This window comes from Mauremys reevesii, linkage group 7 (assembly GCF_016161935.1).
Source record: "Mauremys reevesii isolate NIE-2019 linkage group 7, ASM1616193v1, whole genome shotgun sequence".
Classification (NCBI taxonomy): Eukaryota; Metazoa; Chordata; order Testudines; family Geoemydidae; genus Mauremys; species Mauremys reevesii.
The window spans coordinates 8027015-8050248 of record NC_052629.1 but is presented as its reverse complement, the minus strand read 5'-3'; the positions used below and the strand labels follow the sequence as shown (position 1 = coordinate 8050248).

General features: G+C 44.1%; 1 long non-coding RNA gene across 1 annotated transcript in view; it reads left to right on the top strand.

The window, feature by feature from the left end:
- LOC120369203 overlaps positions 1–18588 on the top strand; it is a 119040-nt gene extending 100452 nt beyond the window's left edge. Inside the window, exon 4 of the long non-coding RNA XR_005582996.1 lies at positions 18163–18588. This is a non-coding gene — a long non-coding RNA (uncharacterized LOC120369203). The remainder of the gene's footprint in view (positions 1–18162) is intronic.
- The last annotated feature ends 4646 nt before the right edge of the window (positions 18589–23234 follow it).

The window sequence follows — 23234 nt, the reverse complement described above, 5'->3', positions numbered from 1 at the left end:
AAACTCTCACACCATGTTTCTACTATTGTCCCTCTTCTCTTTCCCATGGTGACAAGTAACAGTGCCACCTAGGAGACAGAGCTCTGGAATGGGATTCAGAAGCCCTGGATTCTATTCCTGGCCTGCTGGGTGATCTTGGGCAAGTCACGTCATCTCTAGGCCTCAGTTTACCTATGTGTAAATTGGGGATAATGGGCCTGATCTTTGTAAAGTGCTTTGAGATCTACCGCTGAAACATGCTATATAAAAGCTAGATAGCATTATGAAGGATGGAGAAATGCACACAATTATCACTCCTAACTGATTGTAATCTTCCCTTTTTGGGTCATCTGTGAGATTGGAACTCAGGACCTTTATCTCTAAAAACATGAGCTCGTATCACATGAGCTAAAGATTGACAGCGGTTAAAATGGAAGTTGTGGCAAACGCACACCTCTTATAGAGCCTGACCACCAGTGACCAACAAAGATCCACATGCTCAGAGTGTGAGTTACTTCATCACTTAATTAACCCCCAAAATGTCAAAAGGAAGAGTGGCAAATCTAGCTACTTCCAACAGCTCTCTACTGTTGTTCTTAGGAGAACTGGTGTTGGTACCTGTATTGTACGATGGAAGGACATGAAGCCAAAGAATTCATTCACAATTTGTTTTCTGCTGAAGTATTTGTTCTCTCTGCATGGGGAAAAACCAGAAACACTTCAAAAAATTCTCACAACACATCTCAAACATGAGTTGAGTGAGAAGTGAAATCTGAAAAATGTGGATGTTCCAACCAAAATAAAAGAGAGACGAGAAATATTTGCTAAGAATTATGTCTTGGATGAGAGTTGAAGCATCTGGATTGGGAGGATCCAGATGATGAGAGAGCACAAGGCAACAGAAGATTATTTTGAAATGCCATTATGGATGGCCTGTTTCTTGACACACAGATAGTCATTCTCTGATTTCAGTCTGAAACCTCCTCACTGAGCCCAGCGTAGAAAAATCATTCAGTTTGTCAAGCTTCCTTGTAAACATTTTAAAAAGTCCAAAAATCTTCAGTGTGTTGGGAATAAAACCATAGACAAGGCCAGTCAGTTAAGGGCAGCATTAGAACCTGCCTGCATAGCTGTCTCCAAAGTCAAGCTCCATCCTACCTGCAATTTCTGGGAAAGTTCTTCACTGAAGACCACTAAGACAGATGCACCCCAGACTTGTTCCTGTATACTCTCTCTCAACTCACTATTATTTGCCAGTTCATACAAGCACCTTGTTTGGGTCTATGATTTCCACAGGATTTGGGTTCCTTTGGTAGAAATATTGGGTTGGATTTAGATGTACCAGTTTGTATCAGTTTAGGATAGTCATGGTCTCCCTGGAATTATTCTCTTTAGGAGAAAGAACACCTAGCACAAAGGTTATGCTAATAAAATTTGGATGACACAAAATTGGGAAGTATTGCCAATACGCAGGGGGACCATAATATCATATAAGAAGATCTGCAGGAGGACCTTGAAAACTGGAGCAGTAGAAATGGGATGAAATGTAATAGTGCACGGTCATGCACTTAGAGACTAACAACAAGGGAGATGTTTCAGTTGGCAGCTACAGAGGAGGAGGAAGACCTGGATTGGTCGATCACAGGATGACTATGACCACCAATGTGATGAGGTCATGAAAAAAGCTAATGAAATTGTAGCATGCATTAAATGAGGTATTTCCAGTAGAGAGAGGCACTGGTGAGACCTCATCTGGAATACTGTGTGCAGTTCAAGTCTCCCATGTTTACGAAAGATGAAATCAAACAGGAACAGGTACAGAGAAGGGCTATTAGGGTGATCAGAGGATTGGCAAACCTACTTTATGAGAGGAGACTTAAGGAGCTGGCCTTGTTTAGCCTAACAAAATGAAGGGAGGTACAATTGCTCTCTATAAATACATCTGAGGGATAAACATCGGGGAGAGAGAGGAGTTATTTTTGTTAAGGGCCAAACGGCTGTTAGCAAATATCTCCAGTGGCCAGAGATGGGACACTAGATGGGCTGAGCTCTCTGTTATTACAGAGAATTCTTTCCCAGGTGTCTTGGCGGTGGGTTTCCCCCACACGCTCAGAGTCTCACTGAGCATGATATTTGGGGTTGGGAAGGAATGGGGTTTTTTTTTTTGCCTTCCTGTGCAGCACGGGGCACAGGACCCTTGTTGGTTTGAACTAAAGTAAATGGTGTAAGTTGAAATCTTTAGGTCAAGATTTGAGGACTTCAGTAACTCAGTTAAAGGTTATGGTCATTATTACAGTAGTGAGTGGGCGAGATTCTGTGGCCTGTGATATTCCAGTGGTCAGACTAGATGATCATAGTGGTCCCCTTCTAATGTTATAATCTATGAATGCCAGGCCTTGCCCTGGAACCTTCTCCCATATAGCAGGGACCCACCTCTCATTTACCAATATGGGAAAGGCAGGAGGATTCCAGTCCCCTGACATCTTGTCACAAACCTGAGATTGAGAACTAGTGATCTATCAAACATCTGGTACGCTGATGGTTTTCCATCACCCTAGCTATCAGATGAAGGAAGGTGATTCAGGATGAGGACAGAAATGTATCTAGAAGTACACAGCTAAATAAGGATTTCAATACTGGTTTGCTTCCTCTCCCTGGACATTATATTTGTACTTCCCGAATGTCCTCATTCACATCTGTAATGAGCGCAGAGCAGGTGAAGTGCTGCTGCTTGTTTTTGCCAGTCCACTGGCTGATTAAAGCACAAGCCTCCAGAGGATTAAATTTTGGCATCATTATGCAATAAAATGTGTAATATCCCTTTACGCTTCACTATTCTCCTTAGTGCGTAGTGTTTGCTTCTCACACCATGCAAAATAAAGTGAGGCAAGCCTGGCAGAATGAAGACCAACCAGTAACAAAGCGCTGACAGGGGAGCACCAGATTCTAGCCCTTTCCTCTGTGTGTGAGTTCACTGGCCCATTTACAGGTACATATCCTGCATTGGCTGCTGATGCAAAGTTTGGGTCTGGAGCCTGTATTCTCTAGACCCCAAACACAATTACTAAATAAATGATACAAAGACAGGGAGATGGCGGGGGGTAAGAACTCTCATTCTTCAGGTTCAAAACACAGGGCTTTGTAACCTGAGCTATATGGTAAGTCCTTAAAAAGGGAATAGTAAAAAGTCACACATCTCTTATGTGAGCTGGGCGCTATTATTCACTCATACAAGCCCTTATGGAGTTATGTATCCAGGAGACAACTTGGATCCAGATCTAGGTATGAAGTTTCCCAAAGTTTGGAACTGGGTTTTGGTTTGCACTGGTCTCTAATTTTTTGTAACGTGCCCGTTATTATCACACAGCAGATTTATTTCCATAGGGCCAAACTATGCTCTTGGATACACTCGCAAGGTCCTGTTTATTGAGTGCAGAATAAGTACCTTTCGTCTTGGAAGATTTTGCAAACAAGTCACATTTAAAGCATAACGTTTGGTCACTTAATTCTGTCTGACAAAATTTCACCGGCAGTTTAATTTCGGTAAGGAATTTTTTTTCACTCTGTGATGGAGTGAGCTCCTCACACTAGCACCACAAGAGCTGAGTTGGGCCAGCTGGGCCCAATCAGCTAATGAGGCTGCAAACAGGGGAACCTTAGGCTGGAGGCAGCTAATTAGAGAGAGGCTCACCTGTGCAGGAACAGGCAGGGCCTATAAAGTCAGGTAGTGGGCTGCAAACTGAGCTGTGGAGAAGGGTAGCAGGAAGCTAGACAGCAGTTGCACGCATGCACTGAGAGAAAGAAAGGGAGCCAGGGTGCAGAAAGTAATCCACGGAAGGTGCAGCGGGAGTGTTGGGAAGAAGCAGGGTTGGGGTGGAAAGAAGCAGGATGCGGGTGGGGCCTTGGGGGAAGAGATGGGGCTGTGGGGGAGCACCCCCTGGTAGATTAGAAATGTAGCACCTATGGAAGGAGGTGCCTACTTCAAGAGCTAATCCCCAGAGTGACTAGGCGGAGATACCAGTCCAGGGGTGACAGGAGCACCCCATTGTACACTCCAAGTCCTAAAACCTCTGCTGCTGCTAAAGAACTTCTCCTTAACACCTGTAGTGGGGTTCATGGGGGGCCAGCAGGCTGTGGCTCAATAGTCTGAGAGTCTTGGGATGGCCTTGCCAGGCTGCCAGAAGGCCTGGTGGCTGAGTTACACTCCACTGTTCCCTGGGTTCTCCCCATCTGCTGTAGAGGGAGATGGGCCCTCCCTATCCACTAGGTCTTAGCCAGGGACGAGGAGACCCCTCTAGCTGGTACAACAGCCTGGCTTCCTCCCACTGTTCTGTCCCCAGTTTGGGGTGTTGTCTGTGTGCTCAGCTTTTCTCTCAGCAGAGTGTTGCTCCCACAGTCTCAAGAATTCAAACATTCCCTTGGGTCTTCCCTCACTTTCCAGTGTCCACTTGTTTTCCCCCCTTGTTGGGGAGAGAAAAGGAGGTCTGGCCCTTGGCCTCCCAGCTGGGTCCCCCTCCCTAGGCCAGACCCTCTCCCTGTAGATCCTTCTGTACTAGAAGCTGCTCCCTGCAGCTAGTTTCACCATCACTCTCCCCCTGCTTGCCTGTCAGTCTCCTTTTTAAGCAGGCCCTTGGTTTGCAATATACTCTGCAGCTGCTAGCGGGCGGGGCCTTCTTGGCCCAATGCTGCTTCATTACTCCTTCAGCCTTAGGCAGGGGTCCATAAACCACATCATGACACCCCACAGATGGATAGAGGTCAGTGGTGGATGTGGTGATTCTTCTTTGCAAAGTGCTATGGGATCCTTTGGGATGAAAGGCTTTCATACACTGCTTGTTAGTAATTCTCATTAGTTCATTGTTCCTTGGTATCTGTAGCAAATATTGCAGGTTAGTGGGTTCAGTATGGGAATTAATGGGTGCAATTCTATGGCCAAGAGTTCAGACTAGATTACTGTGCTCTAATATCTGTGAAGGTATGAACTTTTACTTTGGTAAATCTCCCACTGTCGTATGTGAATTCCAGAATTCAAAAAGCACAAAAGCATGTTCATTTGCACTCATTGCACTGTGCATATACAACACTTGATGTGCAAGACATACATTTCTGCACCATCTTAGGTTGCTGTTGTACTGTCACCCGCCACTGTAATATTTGTGTGCCAGTATCTGAATTAGAGATGGGTGGGAACTGTTTTTCCTATCCCATGAACATTTTTGAGATATCAACAAACTTTCCCATCACAAAGGAGATGAAAAGTTGAAATACCAAATTTTGGTGAACCAACCCCTCTCCCCTCAAAAAGTTGGTGTATCTGAAATGTTCCATTTCAACAACTTCAAAACTTTGTTTAGTTGAAAAACTCATCAGCACCACCCCTTTCCTGCAAGAAGTTTCAACTTCAACAGATTGGCATTTTTAAATACAGAAACATTTTGTAAAGAAATTGCTGGTGGGCTCTACTCTGAATATGCCTGTGTAGAAACTCAACGTTAAGTGAACATTTCTGATCCACAGCCCTATGAAGTCTATGGAGAAACTCCCTTTGACCTCATTAGCCTATGGCTTTGGCCTGTACTGGGCATGATGTGCTCACAAAAGTTGACTACACCTTGTTTTGAAAATATGGGCAGAGAGATTAGGGCCTTTTTATTGTCAACCAGTCCTTTATGAAATGTCTGTTACTTCCAAGTTGATTTTGTGAAACACTGACAAATTGGTGGAATTACCTGTATGTTCTGGTGCTGTAAAATCCATCCCCAGGATCCTCCCCTCACTCCATCTGTTCATTTCAGCAACTTTATCAAAATTGCCAGCATTTAAAAAAATAAGGAAACTCCCACTATTTTCAGACAGCGAATCAGAGGGCTGAAATACAATAGCTTTTTTTTTTTCCAATTTAAGATCTTACCAAAGGTAAGGCACACACTAACCATGTTTATGAAAAAGATTTCCCTCAGATTTAATGTGCCTATGTCAGTCCTCTAGCTTTCTAAAATGATGGTGTGGTGACAGATGATGAAGGACGAAATGGCCCAGCTACAATAAGAATCTTTAGGGACAGATCCTTGGCCTCAGCATAGTCCTTATTGCACTGCTGTGGTGGTGCAAAGGGACTCTAAAGATGCCCTAATAAGGCACCTGGAGACTTCTCTGAGGTGGGAGACTCCTCAGGTGACATAATTTCTGTAAAGTTTTACACACACACACACACACACGAATATTCAGCGCTGTTCCAGTTCTTGGTTGGTAACATTCCCTAGGGAGCTGTTACAGCTGGCAGGAGTGAGAAGGAGACCCTGGCCTGTACAGCATTCGGGGGCAGAAAAGTGGGTTAGGAAAGCAATGCCTGTATCCTCCCACACTCCACAGCCACACCCAGGGGAGTTTGGATGCAGCTGCGAATCTTAGTGGGTGAATTTCTATGGCCTAGTAGAACTAGAATAGACTAATGGTGGACCCCACCCAAAATCCTAGATCTAAACATCTCCCTCCATCCTGGGGGAGATTTGGGATCGGCCCTCAGAGTTGGTTGTGAAATCTAGAGATAGATCTAGGTCTATTAATGCGTCAAAACACCCCCTGTGCCTGTGCCTGTGCCTGAATATCTGGACCTGGTTCCATATTGATCAACTCTGACCCGTGTCTAGAAAGTTCTCATCACTTATATTTTGCAAAAGGTGTTCAGATGCCATTGTGATGGGCATGCCCATGAAAACTCAGACATATAGGGCTGCCCGTTGTCTTGTGCAGCCTCCTCTTTCATCGTCTGCAGTGATGGATGATGACTTCATGGCCTGGCCTCTTAAGAGGTGATGACAGTGAACCACTGGTTGCACAGCATGAACATTTAAGAATCTAGTGGCATTTAAATAAAGTATTCTCCGGCTTTTGAAAGAAATCCACCTGTGAAATACAGAAAGCAGTAACTGTAACTTCCTTGCTGTTAAAGCGATAAAGAAATTAATGCCACACTAGGTTCTAAAATCCCATGGCTGTCTGGAGATATCTCCTTTTTTTTTTTAAATACTTCTCTCCATCCACAGTGTATGAAGGTGCCTGCAGTTAAAGGAATGGCAAGATGTAGGAAAGATATTGCTTCCCCGGAGTTTTATGAAGCTGATATCAATCTTTTATTTCATAAACTTCAGGCCTGTTATTACCTTAAGAGTGCGCTCTGTGGCATTAAATGTGACACTGACGAGAATACAAATAAGGGGAGGAATCAAATGCTGCTAGACATCAGGGCCTGAACAGTGCTTCTATAGGAGCACTGTTTTAAACTCTCCTCAGAAGAGTTTAAAAGGGCCGTGAAACAGCATAGCATCTGAAGAGGGTTTGGGGGCAATAAATCAATTTTAAGCTTTAGCACTGAAGAAAATAAATAGTCTGATTCAGGTGAGGATAGGGTTTTGGCTTATTCAGTTAGAGACCTGAAGGCTTGTGTGCAAACTGATGAAACAATGTCATGTATATACATTCAGGACATAAAAAGCATTCAAAATTGGTGTTTTTGAAGTAAAAATCCATCCATTTTCATTAAATGTCATTCCAAGAGGACTGGTTTTTACACTAAAATATGTGAAATGCTGGCTCCTGAAATGGCCCAGAAGGAAACTGCAAATACTTTGCATAAATACTTGTCACATTTGCACAGTAGGAGGGCTCTATTCTAGCAAAGCACTTATGCAGGTGCTTCACTTTAAGCAAGTAAATAGTCCCATTGGATCTGCCCACATGCTTAAAATAAAACTTGCTTAAGTGCTAAACTGAATGAGGCCATAATAATGGTAGTGACACATTTACACCAGCTCAGGATCTGGCTCTTTAAATCAGGGTAGCTCCATTGACCCTGATTTACATGAGCTGAAGATCTACCCATATTGCCTTTCACTAGAAGGACCTCATATTTTCCAGATGGATTCATAGATTATAGTGTGTGTATGTGTGTGTGTATATATGTAAATATAATGTGGATATAGCAGTGTGGTTAATTGAGTGCTTGTGCTGTTGAAGTGCTTTCTTCATCCAGTCTGCATCATCAAACATTGCAACAAGTGGTAGAGACTTTTGGAACACTTTATCTAGTCAAATGAAGACAGGAAGTAATGAACATTGCATCCAAAGTGAAACTGAGGGAGGGGCAGCAGAGTGTGAGTACCCAAACTGGTATTTGATCAGGGACCTGAGGCTAATAGTGGTTGCTTAATTTTCAGGCCTTATTTGTAAGATGGCACCAGGGTCACTAACTGCTTGATAAAGTAATCAAGAAAGTGAGGTGATAATTGGACAATCTGCAAAGTCTGTGCTAGCTCACTTTTAATATGCATCACTTTGAAAATATATGGGCTCCAAATATTTTATCTAATCTGACACACACTTTTCAGTGTAAACTTTTGGGCACTTGGAAAATATATATTTGTGATCTGACCTGACAAATTTTCTGTACATATTAGGGCTGTCAAGCAATTTAAAAAAATTAATTGTGCGATTAATCGCACTGTTAAACAATAATAGAATACCATTTATTTAAATATTTGTGGATGTTTTCTACATTTTTGTATATACTGATTTTAACTACAACACAAAATACAAAGTGTACAGTGCTCACTTTATATTTATTTTTATTACAAATATTTGCACTGTAAAAAACAAAAGAAATAGTATCAGAGGGGTAGCCGTGTTAGTCTGGATCTGTAGAAAGCAACAAGGAGTCCTGTGGCACCTTATAGACTAATAGATGTATTGGAGCATAAGCTTTCGTGGGTGAATATGCATCTGATGAAGTGGGTATTCACCCACAAAAGCTTATGCTCCAATACATCTGTTAGTCTATGAGGTGCCACAGGACTCTTTGTTGATTTTTAAAAGAAATAGTATATTTCAATTCACCTAATACAAGTACTATAGTGCAACCTCTTTATAATGAAAGTTGAACTTAAAAATGTAGAATTATGTACAAAAAAACTGCATTCAAAAACAAAACAATATAAAACTTTAGAGCCTACAAGTTCACTCAGTCCTACTTCTTGTTCAGCCAGTCGCTAAGACAAACAAGTTTGTTTACATTTACGGGAGATACTGCTGCCTGCTTCTTATTTACAATGTCACCTGAAAGTGAGAACAGGTGTTCGCATGGCACTTTTGTAGCCAGCGTTGCAAGGTATTTACGTGCCAGATACACTAAACATTCATGTGCCCCTTCATGCTTTGGCCACCATTCCAGAGGACATGCTTCCATGCTCCTGATGCTCATTTAAAAAAAAAGTGTTAATTAAATTTGTGACTGAACTCCTTGGGGGAGAATTGTACGTCTCCTGTTCTGTTTTACCAGCTTTCTGCCATATATTTCATGTTACAGCAGTCTTGGATGATGACCCAGCACATGTTGTTCGTTTTAAGAACATTTTCACAGCAGATTTGACAAAACGTAAAGAAGGTACCAATGTGAGATTTCTAAGGATAGATACAGCACTCGATCCAAGGTTTAAGAATCTGAAGTGCCTTCCAAAATCAGAGGGAGAAGGTGTGGAGCCTGCTTTCAGATATCTTAAAAGAGCAACACTCCGATGCAGAAACTACAGAACCTGAACTATCAAAAAAGAAAATCAACCTTCTGCTGGTGGCATCTGACTCAGATGATGAAAATGAACTTGCATCAGTCCCCTCTGCTTTGGATCGTTATCGAGCATAACCCATCATCAGCATGGATGCATGTCTTCTGGAATGGTGGTTGAACCATGAAAGGACATATGAATCTTTAGCCCATCTGGCACATAAATATCTTGTGACACTGGCTACAACAGTGCCATGCGAATGCCTGTTCTCACTTTCAAGTGACATTGTAAACAAGATGTGGGCAGCATTATCTCCTGCAAATTGTAACCAAACTTGTTTGTCTGAGCTCATTTTTTCAATATTGTTGGGTTTTTCATTTTGAAATGACTTCTCACTTTGTGTTTTTTAAATTTCCTAGAATATGAAAAATGAGAAAATTGAAACAATGTTTTGGCTCTTTTTGTTGTTGAAAATGTCTCAGTTGATCCAAAATGGAAATAAAAAAAAATCCTTCACAGAGAACTTCATTTTGGGGGTTCATGCCGATCAAAAATGAAGCCAAATTTAGAAATAAGTCATGAATAACTGTTGTCCTCCAACCAGCGCTAATGATACATTCAAGAGTGTGAAGATGTCAGATAATATTAAATGGCTGGGCCACGTAAGTACGATACCTAGATTTGTCTGTCTTCTTATGTGGCCTCCTAGCCAAGGGCCCTGAACTTGGCCATTAGCGATTGTCTGACTATTCAGCCCTTTGTTAATGTTCTTGGGTATATAATTAGCAGAGGTGTTTGGGTTCCATTGTTCCTTTCCTTAAACTGTTGCTTCTCCTCCCCTCATGAAGCTGTTCTCTCTAATGTCTTGATCATAAATCAAGTCACTGTAGTGGCTAATTCGTTATTCCAAGAGAGTCTGTCTGTCAGACAGCGTCCTCGCAGAGTCCCTCCTTCAGAAGCTTGAACCCATGCCAGTGTGTGGAGTGACTCAGTGCCATGACTGAGAGAGGAGATGATGCAGCTGTAAGCCACAGAGGAGACTGGGGCTGAAATGGAGAGGGATGGTTGCCAAGGTAATCTGAGCAGCTGAGGCATTAAACCGAAAGAACTGGTGCTTGCACTGCCAGCAAAGCTTGGGGGCTATTTGAAGCAGGGAGCTTAGGCTGGTGGTTGAGATGTAGGTGGTGGTATGATCTGTTGCTCCAGGGAAGGATTTGCCCCATGCTTCTCACATACCCAAATACTTTAATAAAGCATTTGTATGCCTCGTTACACAGGGATGTGTCTCTACCTAGTTGTATCTCCCCCCTCCCCCCACTAAATTTAGGGACATTCTTCCATAGGGCAGAGCATTAACATAGAATCATAGAAATTCAGGACTGGAAGGGACCTTAGTAGGGTTAGTCCTGCCTGAGTGCAGGGGATTGGACTAAATATTATCTCCCTGATAGTTGTCTGTCTAACCTGCTCTTAAAAACCACCAATGATGAAGATTCCACCACCTCCCTAGATAACTTGTTCCAGTGCTTAACTACCCTGACAGTTAGACATTAGGAAAAACTTCCTAACCTAAATCTCCCTTGCTGCAGTTTAAGCCCGTGACGTCTTGTCCTATCCTTGGTGAACAATTGATCATCCTCCTCTGTATAACAACCTTTTACGTACTTGAAGACTGTTATAGAATCATCAAATTGTAGGACTGGAAGGGACCCCAAGAGCCAAGTTCCCTCTAAGCTGCACAGCCATGCAGCTGCCTATTAAGCCCCATGCAGGGGCTCAGGGCTAGCAGGGAGAGATGCCTGTTCCCCAAAGCGGACCTATCGCAGCGGGAGAGACGTCTCTCCTCTGGCCCCAGTGTGGACCTGCTGCAGCCTGAGGGGAGGCGCCCCAACACAGACCTGCCCTGGACTTGCCGAGGCCAGGGGAGAGGAGCCCCTCCCTCAGCCTGGCCCAGGCCCACCGGAGCTGCCGCAGTTGGGAAAAGGTGCCACTCCCCCCTGCCCTGAGCTGCTGTGGTGAGAGAGGGCTGGGGGGAGTCCTCTTTCCCCACTACAGCCCTGGGGCAGCCTGCACCCCCAAACCCCTCATCCCCAGACCCATCCCAGAGCCTGCACCTCTGCCCCAGCCCTGAGCCCCCTCCCACACTCAGAACCCCTCAGTCCCACCTCCACCCCCTGAATTTTGTTATGTGCACCAATATGAAGGTGATGTGTCACATATCACCTCCATATTGGTGCACATAACAAAATTCATTCCACACATGGATGTAAAAAATTAGAGGGAACAAGAGGTCATCTGGTCCAGACCAGTGCACTCAAAGCAGGACTAAGTATCATGTCACCCCCAGCCTTCTCCAGTCTAAACAAACCCAGTTTTTTCAATCTTTCATTGGTCACATTTTCTAGACTTCTGATCATTTTGGTTGTTCTCCTTTGGACTTTCTCCAATTTATCCACAACTTTCCTGAAACACGGTGCCCAGAACTGGACATAGTACTCCAGTTGAGGCCTGATCAGTGCTGAGTAGAGCAGAAGAATTACATTTTGTATCTTGCTTAAACACTTCTGCTAATACATACCAGAATGATGTTTGGGGTTTTGTTTTTGCAACAGTTACATTGACTTGTATGTAGTTTGTGATCCACTATAAACTATAAATATTCAGTTTTCTGCAATACTCCTTCTTAGGCAGCCATTTCATGCAATACTCCTTCTTAGGCAGCCATTTCATATTTGTGCAATCGATTATTGCTTTCTAAGCATTGCACATGATTGCTACTGGTCAAATCCAGGCTGCGGAGCTGTGTTGGGATCTTAGTAGCAGTAGCTGAGTTGAAGGTCCAGGAGCCAGTGCTGAGGGCACCTGACAGGATTATTTCAAGGATCAGCTTGCGTATTTTACCTGCCCCTCTATTGTATACAGGGGGGCTGGCTGGAAACAGAGGCCAGCCAGCCCTGTAAGACCAGTCAGTAAATGCTCCGTGGCCCACAGTTTGAGTTGAATTTTTAAACAACTAACAAAATCATCCAAAGCACAGGACTTGGTTATGATGGGGGACTTCAACTACTCAGACATCTGTTAGGAAAATACCACAGCAGGGCACAGATTATCCAACAAGTTCTTGGAATGTATTGGAGATAATGTTTTATTTCAGAAGGTGCAGAAAGTTACTGGGGGGAGGCTGTTCTAGGTTTGATTTTGACAACTAGGGAGGAACTGGTTGAGAATTTGAATGTGGAAGACAGTTTGGGTGAAAGTGATCATGAAACGGTAGAGTTCATGATTCTAAGGAAGGGTAGGAGTGAGGACAGCACAATAAATACACTGGATTTCAAGCAGGCAGACTTTAGCAAACTCAGGGAGTTGGTAGGTAAAATCCCATGGGAAGGAAGTCTAAGGGGAAAAACAATTGAAGGTGTTGGCAGTTTTTCAAAGAGACATTATTAAGGGCACAAGAGCAAATTATCCCACTGCGTAGGAAAGATAGGAAGTCTGACAAGCAGGGGCGGCTCTACGTTTTTGGCCGCCCCAAGCAGTCATGCGGGGGAGGCGCCCCAGAGCCACGGGAGCAGCGGACCTCCCGCGGGCATGACTGCAGAGGGACCGCTGGTCCCGCGTGGCTCGGCTGGACCCCCGTGGCTGCGGACGGTTCGCGGCTCCGGCGGCTCCGCTTGAGCTACCGCAGTCATGCCTGCGGGAGGTCCAGGCGAGCCGCGGGACGAGCGCCCCCTCCGCAGTCATGCCTGCGGCAGGTCCGGTTGTCCCGGGGCTCCGGTGGACCTCCCGCAGGCATGACTGCGGCAGGTCCGCTGGCCCACCCTGCCGCCCCCCCCACCCCGGGCTCGCAGCGGCAGGATGAGCTGGGGCCCCAGCCTTTTGCCGCCCCCTAGATTTTGCTGCCCTAGGCACCAGCTTGTTTTGCTGGTGCCTAGAGCCACCCCTGCTGACAAGAGACCACCCTGGCTTAACCAGGGGATCATAAATGATCTAAAACTCAAAAAAGAGTCCTACAAAAAGTGGAAACTCGGTCAAATTGCAAAGGATGAATATAAACAAATAACACAAGTATGTAGGGCCAAAGTTAGAAAGGCCAAGGCACAAAACAAGATCAAACTAGCTAGGGACATAAAAAGAGAACAAGAAAACATTCTACAAATACATTAGAAGCAAGAGGAAGACCAAGGACAGATTAGGCCTGTTACTCAATGAGGGGGGAAAGACAATAACAGAAAATGTGGAAATGGCAGATTCAGTTTTCACCAAGAAGGTTGGTGGCGATTGGATGTTTAACATAGTGAATGCCAGTGAGAATGACGTAGGATCAGAGTCTAAAATAGGGAAAGAACAAGTCAAAAAGTACTTAGACAAGTTAGATGTCTTCAAATCACCAGGGCCTCATGAAATGCAACCTAGAATACTCAAGGAGCTGGCTGAGGAGATCTGTCAGGCTGGGTCCAGTTTGCTCAGCAGTGAACCCACCCACAGCCTCACAAATCTTGAGGGAGCTGCGGGAAGGCACCAACCCTCCCTTGCTGCTCTCAGACCCCAACCCCTATTAAGAGCGGTGTTATCCAGAAGTCATTTGAAGGGGACACTAACTGTATTAGTCTTACAAATTGAACAATATTATATTATGTGCCCGTAGATGGTGTTCTGTATATTAGCCATCTATGTATTCTCACAGATGTATAGTGCCCTGAAATACCTGCCTCTCTAGACTGTTACTTTGCCAGGTAGCTGGCAGAGGGGGATAAGGTTCATCTTGCTAACCTCAATCCCAGCCCAGCCACTCCTTTCAGCGGCCACCTAGTCTTCACTCCCTCCCCACCATACAGCTCCTCAGACCCATAGAGCCTGGGGGTCAGGCTGGTCAGTGCCATGGAGGCAGCTGTGTATCAGCACAAACAGGAACTGCCAGAGTGGATCAGTGTCCTGGCTCTAAGAGTGGCCAGCAGCAGATGCCTCAGAGGAAGGTGTAAGAGCTCTTCTCCTCTTCAGTAAGCAGATGTGGGATAATCTGCCCCCTATGTTAATCCTCATGTGGATATCTAATCATTAGAGATTGGACGAGGCATGAAATCTAATATCCCTGCCAAAATTTGTGTTGGCAATAACCATTATAACTCCAGATATTCTTTATTTTGTCCATAGAAATACCTGATCCCTTTTTGATCCTTGGCCTCACCAACCTCCTGTGGCAATGAGTTCCACAGTCTAATTGCACATGCGTGGGGGAAAAGATGCATGCAACGTGTATGAATTTGGCTAAGAGTTCATGGATGTTGGGGATGATTTTCCCCTTGCTAATGGGGCAAAAATCACTTGTTCCTGATACAGTTCACTAGTGTCCAATAGGTGGCAGCATATTTTTTTCACTCAATTGTAATAATGTGGTCCTAGAGGAGAAAACAATTTTATTTTACTACTTTAAACTTTATTCTGCTGAATACTAAAACACATACCTAATAGCAATGCTTCTTTAAAGTAATGAAATATTTACTGCCTGGAGCCCTCAGCAGCAGAATGGTACAGTATGTTTATTCTGCAGTTCAGTAAATTATAGATATAGTAAGAATCAAATTGATGCTTTCAGATCATGTTAATCCAAACAAGTCTTCTTTATGCTTTTAATCTAAAAAATTTGTTTTCCCTTCCCATGCACATAATTATCAAGGCATCTATTAGGTCCCATAAATAAACCCAGGTCCTAAAATTTGTCTCCAGACTCCAAATCTGCTGAATGACTTCAGGGCATATCATTTCTCAGCAGAAACTCATGTTTCTGCCATTCTCCCCAGGCCCTTGGTATAGCCCCTAAAGGAAAACTGCAGCGATAGCTAAATAAACATTTGCTAAATAAGAACATATATATTGAAATAAATGGAAAACAGCATTTAGAGACAGCTGGCTCAGTTTCAGTAATTGCATAACTCTAAAGGGTGCTGGTATCTTTTCTTCACCTCTGCCTAATTGTTTGTTTTATTTTAGGGTTCAGATTCATTTAACTAATCTCAGACTATTAAACGAAGAACAGTCTGTTGGGGAAGGTTGGTCCAGTGGTTAGAGTAGTAACCACAGATGAGGGAAACCCAGCTTCAATTCCTAGCTCTGCCACAGATGTGCTATGTGATGTGGCACAAATCACTTAGGCACAGGTCTTTGAAGGTATGAGGTACATAACTCCGATTGGGCCTTAATCTCTCTATGGCTCATAATCCCATCTGTGAAATAGGGTTAGCAGCACTTCTCTTCCTCACAGGAATGTTGTACATTAAAGACTTAGGCCACATCTATACTACCTGCCTGATCTGCGGGTAGTAATCGATCTATCGGGGATCAATTTATCGCGTCTCGTCTAGATGCGATAAATTGATCCCCGAATTGATGCCCATACTCCACCTCGGCAGGAGGAGTAAGCGGAATCGACGGGGGAGCTGTGGCGGTCGACTTGCTGCTGTGAGGACAGCAAGGTAAGTCGAACTAAGATACTTTGACTTCAGCTACGTGAATACCATAGCTGAAGTTGCATATCTTAGATCGATCCACCCCCCCAGTATAGACCAGCCCCAAGTGAAGCTCCTCAAACACTATGGCAGAAGGGGCTATCTACATACCTAACTCAGCTAGATTAGTTATTGTAACATTAATGCTGCAGGACTTGACTCAAAAGTCAGGCAATGTGGAAGTTAAGATTGAATGCTACACTTAAATCTTATAATGGATTGCATAAAATTAAAATGTATTTCCATTAGGCAACTATCTGGTCAGAGTACAATGACTCTTGGCCTTTGATCCTGGTATTGCCACTGATTAAGTAATTTGACAACCAATCATATCTTTGCCATGGTTTGTCTGTCAGAGGGGCAATTCACTATTCTCTGTCTCTGATACAAAGGCCATAAATTGATCAGAGCCTGATCCTGTGAGTGATGTGCTCTTCACTTCCCGAAATTAATGCACATGGAAGATACCAAAGTGGAATTTCCTCAGTCAGACTTCTCTGAGAAACATGAAAACAGCATCCCAGGCAGAAAAATAAGCTCTGCTAGTGGTTTGCACAGTAGAGCTCATCACAGGCACATAAGGTGGTCAATTTGTAAGTGTGCAGTGCATGGTCACAGATCTCCTGTTCTAATCCAGCCCAGATCTCTGATCACCTATTATAGCTGTATATCAAGTCACACATACATAGTGTCGTAGAAATGTAGGGCTGGAAGAGATGTTGAGAGGTCATCTCATCCATGACCCTGCACCGAGGCTGGACCAAGAAACCTAACCCATTCTCAAAAGGTGTTTTGTCTACATTTTTCTTCAAAACCTCCAACCGTAGGGTTTCCACAACCTCCCTTGTAAGCCTGTTCAGTGCTTAACTCTCCTTATAGTTAGAAAGCTTTTCCTACTATTGAACCTAAATCTCTCTTGCTGCAGATTTAAGACCATTATTTCTTGACCAACCTTCAGTGGACGTGGAGAACAATTGAGCCCCATCTTTATAACAGCCCTAAACATATTTGAAGACTGTTATTGGGTCCCCCCGTCTGTCTTTTCTCAAGACTAAACATGCCCAGTCTTTCCTCCTTGGTCAGGTTTTCTAAACCTTTCATCATTTTTGTTGGTCTCTGAACGCTCTCTCCAATTTGTCCACAACTTTCCTAAAGTGTGGCATGCAAAACTGGACACAGTGTTCCACCTGGTGCCTCATCAGTGCTGAGCAGAATGTGACAACCACCTCCCATGAGTCTTGACAAGAGTTATGTGATCTGAGATGCAATATTTATATATTTATATTGCAGAATAGCTTAGAGGACCCAGTCCAGTTCATGGCTGCACCCAGTAAGAGACAGCCCCTTCCCCAAAGACATTACAGTCTTAATAGATGGGGGAGGGATAGCTCAGTGGTTTGATCACTGGCCTGCTAAACCCAGGGTTGTGAGTTCAGCCCTTAAGGGGGCATTTAGGGATCTGGGGCAAAAATCTGTCAGGGATGGTACTTGGTCCTGCTAGTGAAGGCAGGGGGCTGGACTTGATGACCTTCCAAGGCCCCTTCCCGCTCTGTGAGATAGGTATATCTCCATATATTATATTATATTATAAAATAGAGGAGGCAGACAATGGGTGGGAAGGAAGCAGAGGGACTGGGACCTACCCGAGGTCACACTGCAGGTCATGGCAGATCTCCAGAATCCCAGTCCAGTGCTGTGTCCCCCACACAACATTGTCTCGTGCATAGAGAAGAAATGCCCCCCTCGCTGCAACTTAGCACTGATGGCAGCCTCCGCTGAAAGGCTAAGGCTTACTGGGAATAGAGACTGAATAGCTCTCATGATCCCTAGAAGTGGTTCCTTCAGGTCAGGACTGAGGTCTGTTGGTGGGGTAATGTAGCTTGTAGAACTTTACTTGTTCAAGGAATAGATGAGTTCAGTGTCTAGGGCTGACAATCCACTCCTTTGCCCCACCACTAAAGTTCATTAGAAACATACTATGGGGCGGCTGGTGGGATGCCTTCCTCATGCTATATATGGAACCAAAAAGCTAGATATCCCTCCCATAGCTTTCATTTGTCTGCCCCTCTCTTTACAGAGTTGGGTCCTACAGTACATTATTTCCTTGTTCTCCCCTCTTGCAGTCCTGTTCTAGAATCCTCAGCTGTACGTGCTGAACCGGTGATGTATTGTATTGCTGTCAGGAACACCAAAGGGTGATGCTGCAGTGGCAGATGTGGAAGAAAGAGAGCCTGGGAAAGATACTACAGGATTTTAGGAGTGCGGAAACCAAACTCTGGATGTATTATTCTGTTACATAGTGGTATGTTGTGGCCAGTGCAACAAATATGATCCGTCTTCACCACCACGCTCTGTAACCTTGCTCCCTTACATGAACTGTTTGCCCTTGTCTGTTATTCCCATATGCAGAGGCTGAGTAGACAATCTTGTCACTCTTATTTTGTTAGCTGCTTTAAAGATCAAAGGCTTGATTTCCCCACCCCCTCCAGCTGTTCATGCAAGTTGCATCAAGGAGAAGATTGCTGTGCCCAAAGGAAGATTCTTCACTGCAGGAGGCGAGGCTATGCGTAGATTATTGCTCTCCACCATCATCCTCCAAGGAAGAGCAGCCGAGGCCCCTGAGCCCAGGCCATGGCTGGAATCAGTTAATCTTCTGGCTGCTCTCCACGTTGGGTCTCACCATGGAGCAGGACTTGCGGGTGGTACCTTGCACTGCAACACACCCCTTTGGGCTGTGTTTTCACAAGAGGGGGTGTCCTGCCTGAGCCCCCAAAGATGGAATGTTTTAGGGAGAAATGAAGATTTATCCAAGAGTGGTGCAGCTCCTGGAACCTACCCAGAGCTGGAGTAAATTGTGTGTGCCCAGATGTGTTCTGCAGAATTCAGCGGAGAAGGATCTCTCTGCCACACACTACCCCACAGCCTGTCAGAGCTGCTGTATCCTCCATGGCTGATGTCTTCCTTTGACTCCCCTCACATACCATGTGGTGGGTGGCTGCTCCCTACAGATCCAAAGATGCGGATTCATCAGGCCCCAAACCCTCGCTGCTCATATCGCCCCAAAGTACTGGCAGTTTTGTTTGACTCTGCTGCTGACCTTAGACAGCAAGTCCCTTCACCACCGCTGTGACTCAGTTTCCTTCGCAGGTTAATAATGCTTACCCGCCCTTCTAAAGTGCTCTGAGAGCTGGGATAAAAGGCAGCATATAAATGCCAATAATTATCTGTGTGCTAGGATAGCCTAGTGGATAGCACACAGAGCTAGAACTCGAACTCAGGAGCCGTGGGATTAATTCCAAGCTATGCCACTAGCCTGCAGGGTGACCTTGGCCAAGTCTCCTCTTCTCTCTATGCCTATTTCCCTATCTGTAAAAATGCAGATCATTATCCTAACCTCCATCATAATATGCACTGAGAGCTTCTAATGAAAAGTGCATGTAAGAGCTAGATGGTATTATCATAATTGGTCTGACAATAAACCAGTCCTCACTAGACTGCACTTTTTGCTTAAGCCTGATAGGCCAGATCCCTAGCTGGTACAAGCCTGCATAGCCCTATTGATGCTAATGCCAGAGCAATTTATGCCAGCTGAGGATCTGGCCTGAGTAGTTGTGGTGGGTTTTTGAAAGAAGTTGAGGGAAAGCAAATCACTGTCAGGAAAAGTGCAGAAAGCAGCTTTTCAGCCTGCTTAGCTTTCCAGCTGGATTGCTCTCTAATGTGGAGCATTAATTGGAAAATAACAGCATTCCATCCTTTTAGAAAATCAGTATGCCTTCCTCCCTCCCCACCTTTTTCAGGGGGAATCCATTATGAGGGTGTTTTTGGACACGTGAATGAATGTGGCTCTTGACAGCTCCACCTTCCCACTTAAAACCTCAGAATCAGTAGGCGAGGTGACAAAGCTGCATTCCTTCCCCCTTCCACATTTGCTGAGTGCTCCAGACCAGCAGCGGCTTCCAGAGCCGCTGCCCCATAAAGGAAAAGGAATAAACCTCATTGCATGCTTTTGAATTGGCACAGGCTGGTGGATCAATAGTCCAGTTTGGCGCTATATTGCCAGGCTCATAGCAACAGTGACAGCTTTGCAATGATGCCTCCATAAGCAGGTGTCACTGCAGACTCCCTGGCCCAAAGAAGCCAGATGAGGGAGGAAAGGAAAGGAAAGATGGTACAAAAATTGAGAATACAGGCAAATGGCGTCATATTTTTAGAGAGGACTCCATGGCAAACAGGCAATAATTCTAGTAACATAGTATCTCACAGTCCTGTCCAAATCCCCACCAGACCTAATTAAGTTTGTTGACCACCCACCAACCATAATAATTGTGTTGGTTGCTCCATTGTAAAGAGTGTACTGTAATAAAGGGCAAAAAAAGTTGTGCAGAGATATCACCTACCTGGTAAAAAGGTATGATCTCTCCACTCCATTTTATTTTTTCGCTTCCTCTTGGAAGCTGCAAAGGAACAAATTAGATAAGAAAGTATGATAGCTTGTTCGTGCTAAGAGTTCAGTCGCACAGATGTTAAGGGGAGGCAGAATGTCCTGTGCCTGTCAATATTTTTCTGAAAAATAACTGGTGAGGATTTGAAATCCTGATAAGGAAATCTTCCTGGAGAGAAAGGAGCCATATCAATTGACATGCGCTAACTGACTGACTGCTCAGAGTTTGAATCTGGACTGCAGCTCTTCCTATGATGAAGGGAGACACACCGGAAATAAGTTATAATGCAGTGGTTGCTATAAAGAAATCAGCATTTGCTGTGAGTTACCTACTGGTGGTATATGAGATTCTGTGTTCTTTTCTGTATGTAGATGTGGGGAACTTCTGTAGCTCAAGATAACACTGTCAATGTTGGGGAAAGTGGTGGGGTTCATGGCTGGTTATGCTGCATTATGTTTTGGAAGGACCTGATCCAAAGCCTGTTGAAGTCAATAGGCCATAAATGAGCTGAAATTCTAGCTTTTGTCCAAACTGGGAAAATTAGGTAATCTTGAAACATGACCGTTAGGAGTTGTGTTAACTCTCAGGAGTTTAAAATGACTTTGAACTAAGTGCACCCAAGTGCAAATCTTGTTTAACATCCTGCGAGTTAACACACGTTTGAATAGAATTCAATTTTAAAGTGTATCATAGAATCATGGACTTTAAGGTCAGAAGGGACCATTATGATCATCTAGTCTGACCTTCTGTACAACACAGGCCACAGAATCTCACCTACCCACTCCTATATCAAACTTATGTCTGAGCCACTGAAGTCCTCAGATCATGGTTTAAAGACTTCAAGGTGCGGAGAATCTTCCAGCAAGTGACCCGTGCCCCACGCTGCAGAGGAAGGCGAAACCCCCCCCAGGTCCTCTGCCAATCTGCCCTGGAGGAAGATTCCTTCCCAACCCAAATTATGGCGATCAGCTAAACCCTGAGCATGTGGACAAGTCTCACCAGCCAGACACCCAGGAAAGGATTTTCTGTAGTAACTCAGATCTCACCCCATCTAACATCCCATCACAGGCCATTGGGCATATTTACTGCTAATAGTCAAAGACCAGTTAATTGCCAAAATTAGGCTATCCCATCATACCATCCCCTCCATAAACTTATCAAGCTTAGTCTTGAAGCCAGATATGTCTTTTGCCTCCACTGCTCCCCTTGGAAGGGTGTTCCAGAACTTCACTCCTCTGATGATTAGAAACCTTTGTCTAAGTTCAAGTCTAAACTTCCTGATGGCCAGTTTATATCCATTTGTTCTTGTGTCCACATTGGTACTGAGCTTAAATCATTCCTCTCCCTCCCTGGTATTTATCCCTCTGATGTATTCATAGAGAGCAATCATATCTCCCCTCAGCCTTCTATTGGTTAGGCTAAACAAGCCAAGCTCTTTGAGTCTCCTTTCATAAGACAGGTTTTCCATTCCTCGGATCATCCTAGTAACCCGTCTCTGTACCTGTTCCAGTTAGAATTCATCCTTCTTAAACATGGGAGACCAGAACTGCACACAGCATTCCAGATGAGGTCTCACCAGTGCCTTGTATAATGGTACTAACACCTCCTTATCTCTACTGGAAATACCTTGCCTGCATCCCAAGACCGCATTAGCTTTTTTCACAGCCACATCACATTGGCGGCTCATAGTCATCCTGTGATCAACCAATACTCTAAGGTTCTTCTCCTCCTCTGTTACTTCCAACTGATGCGTCCCCAGTTTATAACCAGAATTCTTCTTGTTAATCCCTAAATGCAGGACTTTGCATTTTTCACTATTAAATTTCATCCTGTAGAGAAAGCCTACACTTGGATTTGGACTTGAATAAGCATTTACAAATTCAGGCGATAAAATGTTACTCGTCTAGTAGCTGTACAACTTTTAGGAGAGCACTAAAGAAAGTTAGTTTGAATATTGACAAAATTTGGGGAGTGAAATCTGGGTAAAAGAAAAGCACAAACCGAATTATTTTAAATTTAATGAAACTGCCTGTCTGTGTGTTCCATTCTATGCATCCGAAGAAGTGAGCTTTAGCTCACGAAAGCTCATGCTGAAATAAATTTGTTAGTCTCTAAGGTGCCACAAGTACTCCTGTTTTTTTTGTATCCAAATGATCTCCTACGTTTATATATTAGAATCATAGGTTTAAAAGGGACTGCAAGTGTCATCTGGCATATTTACAGTACATTCTGTTCACGTGAATGGCCGGGATGGGGGATGGGACATCCAAAAGTTTTGGATAACCAGCTATATGGAGTGCTATTTTGAGCTGCAATTTCACATGCTGGGGTTGGGGGGGGCACTATGGATTTGGATAATTAGGCTGTTTGGATAAAGGTAATTTGGGTAACTGGAATTATACTGTGTAGTATGTATAAATTTAAAAGGAGATTATTGGTGAAATCCTGACCCCAATGAAATCAATTGGAGTTTTTCCACTGACTTCAATGGGGCCAAGATTTCACCCTATCTCTACAGTGTGTGGGGAGAGGATGGTAGGTTGGGGTGATATAAAGGTTTGCATTTGGGATAACTGCATTAGTTCTGAGTTCCTTTCACACTCTGTGCTATTTGTTTGCATTTTGCCTGCCTAGCTTACCAGTTTCCAGTCAGTTTCACTTAATAGGTCTCATGCATTAAATGAAGACTTTGGGGTGACATAAGTGGGTGGGTTTCTTAAAAAATGGATTCGTGGAGAATGTGAAGATGGCCC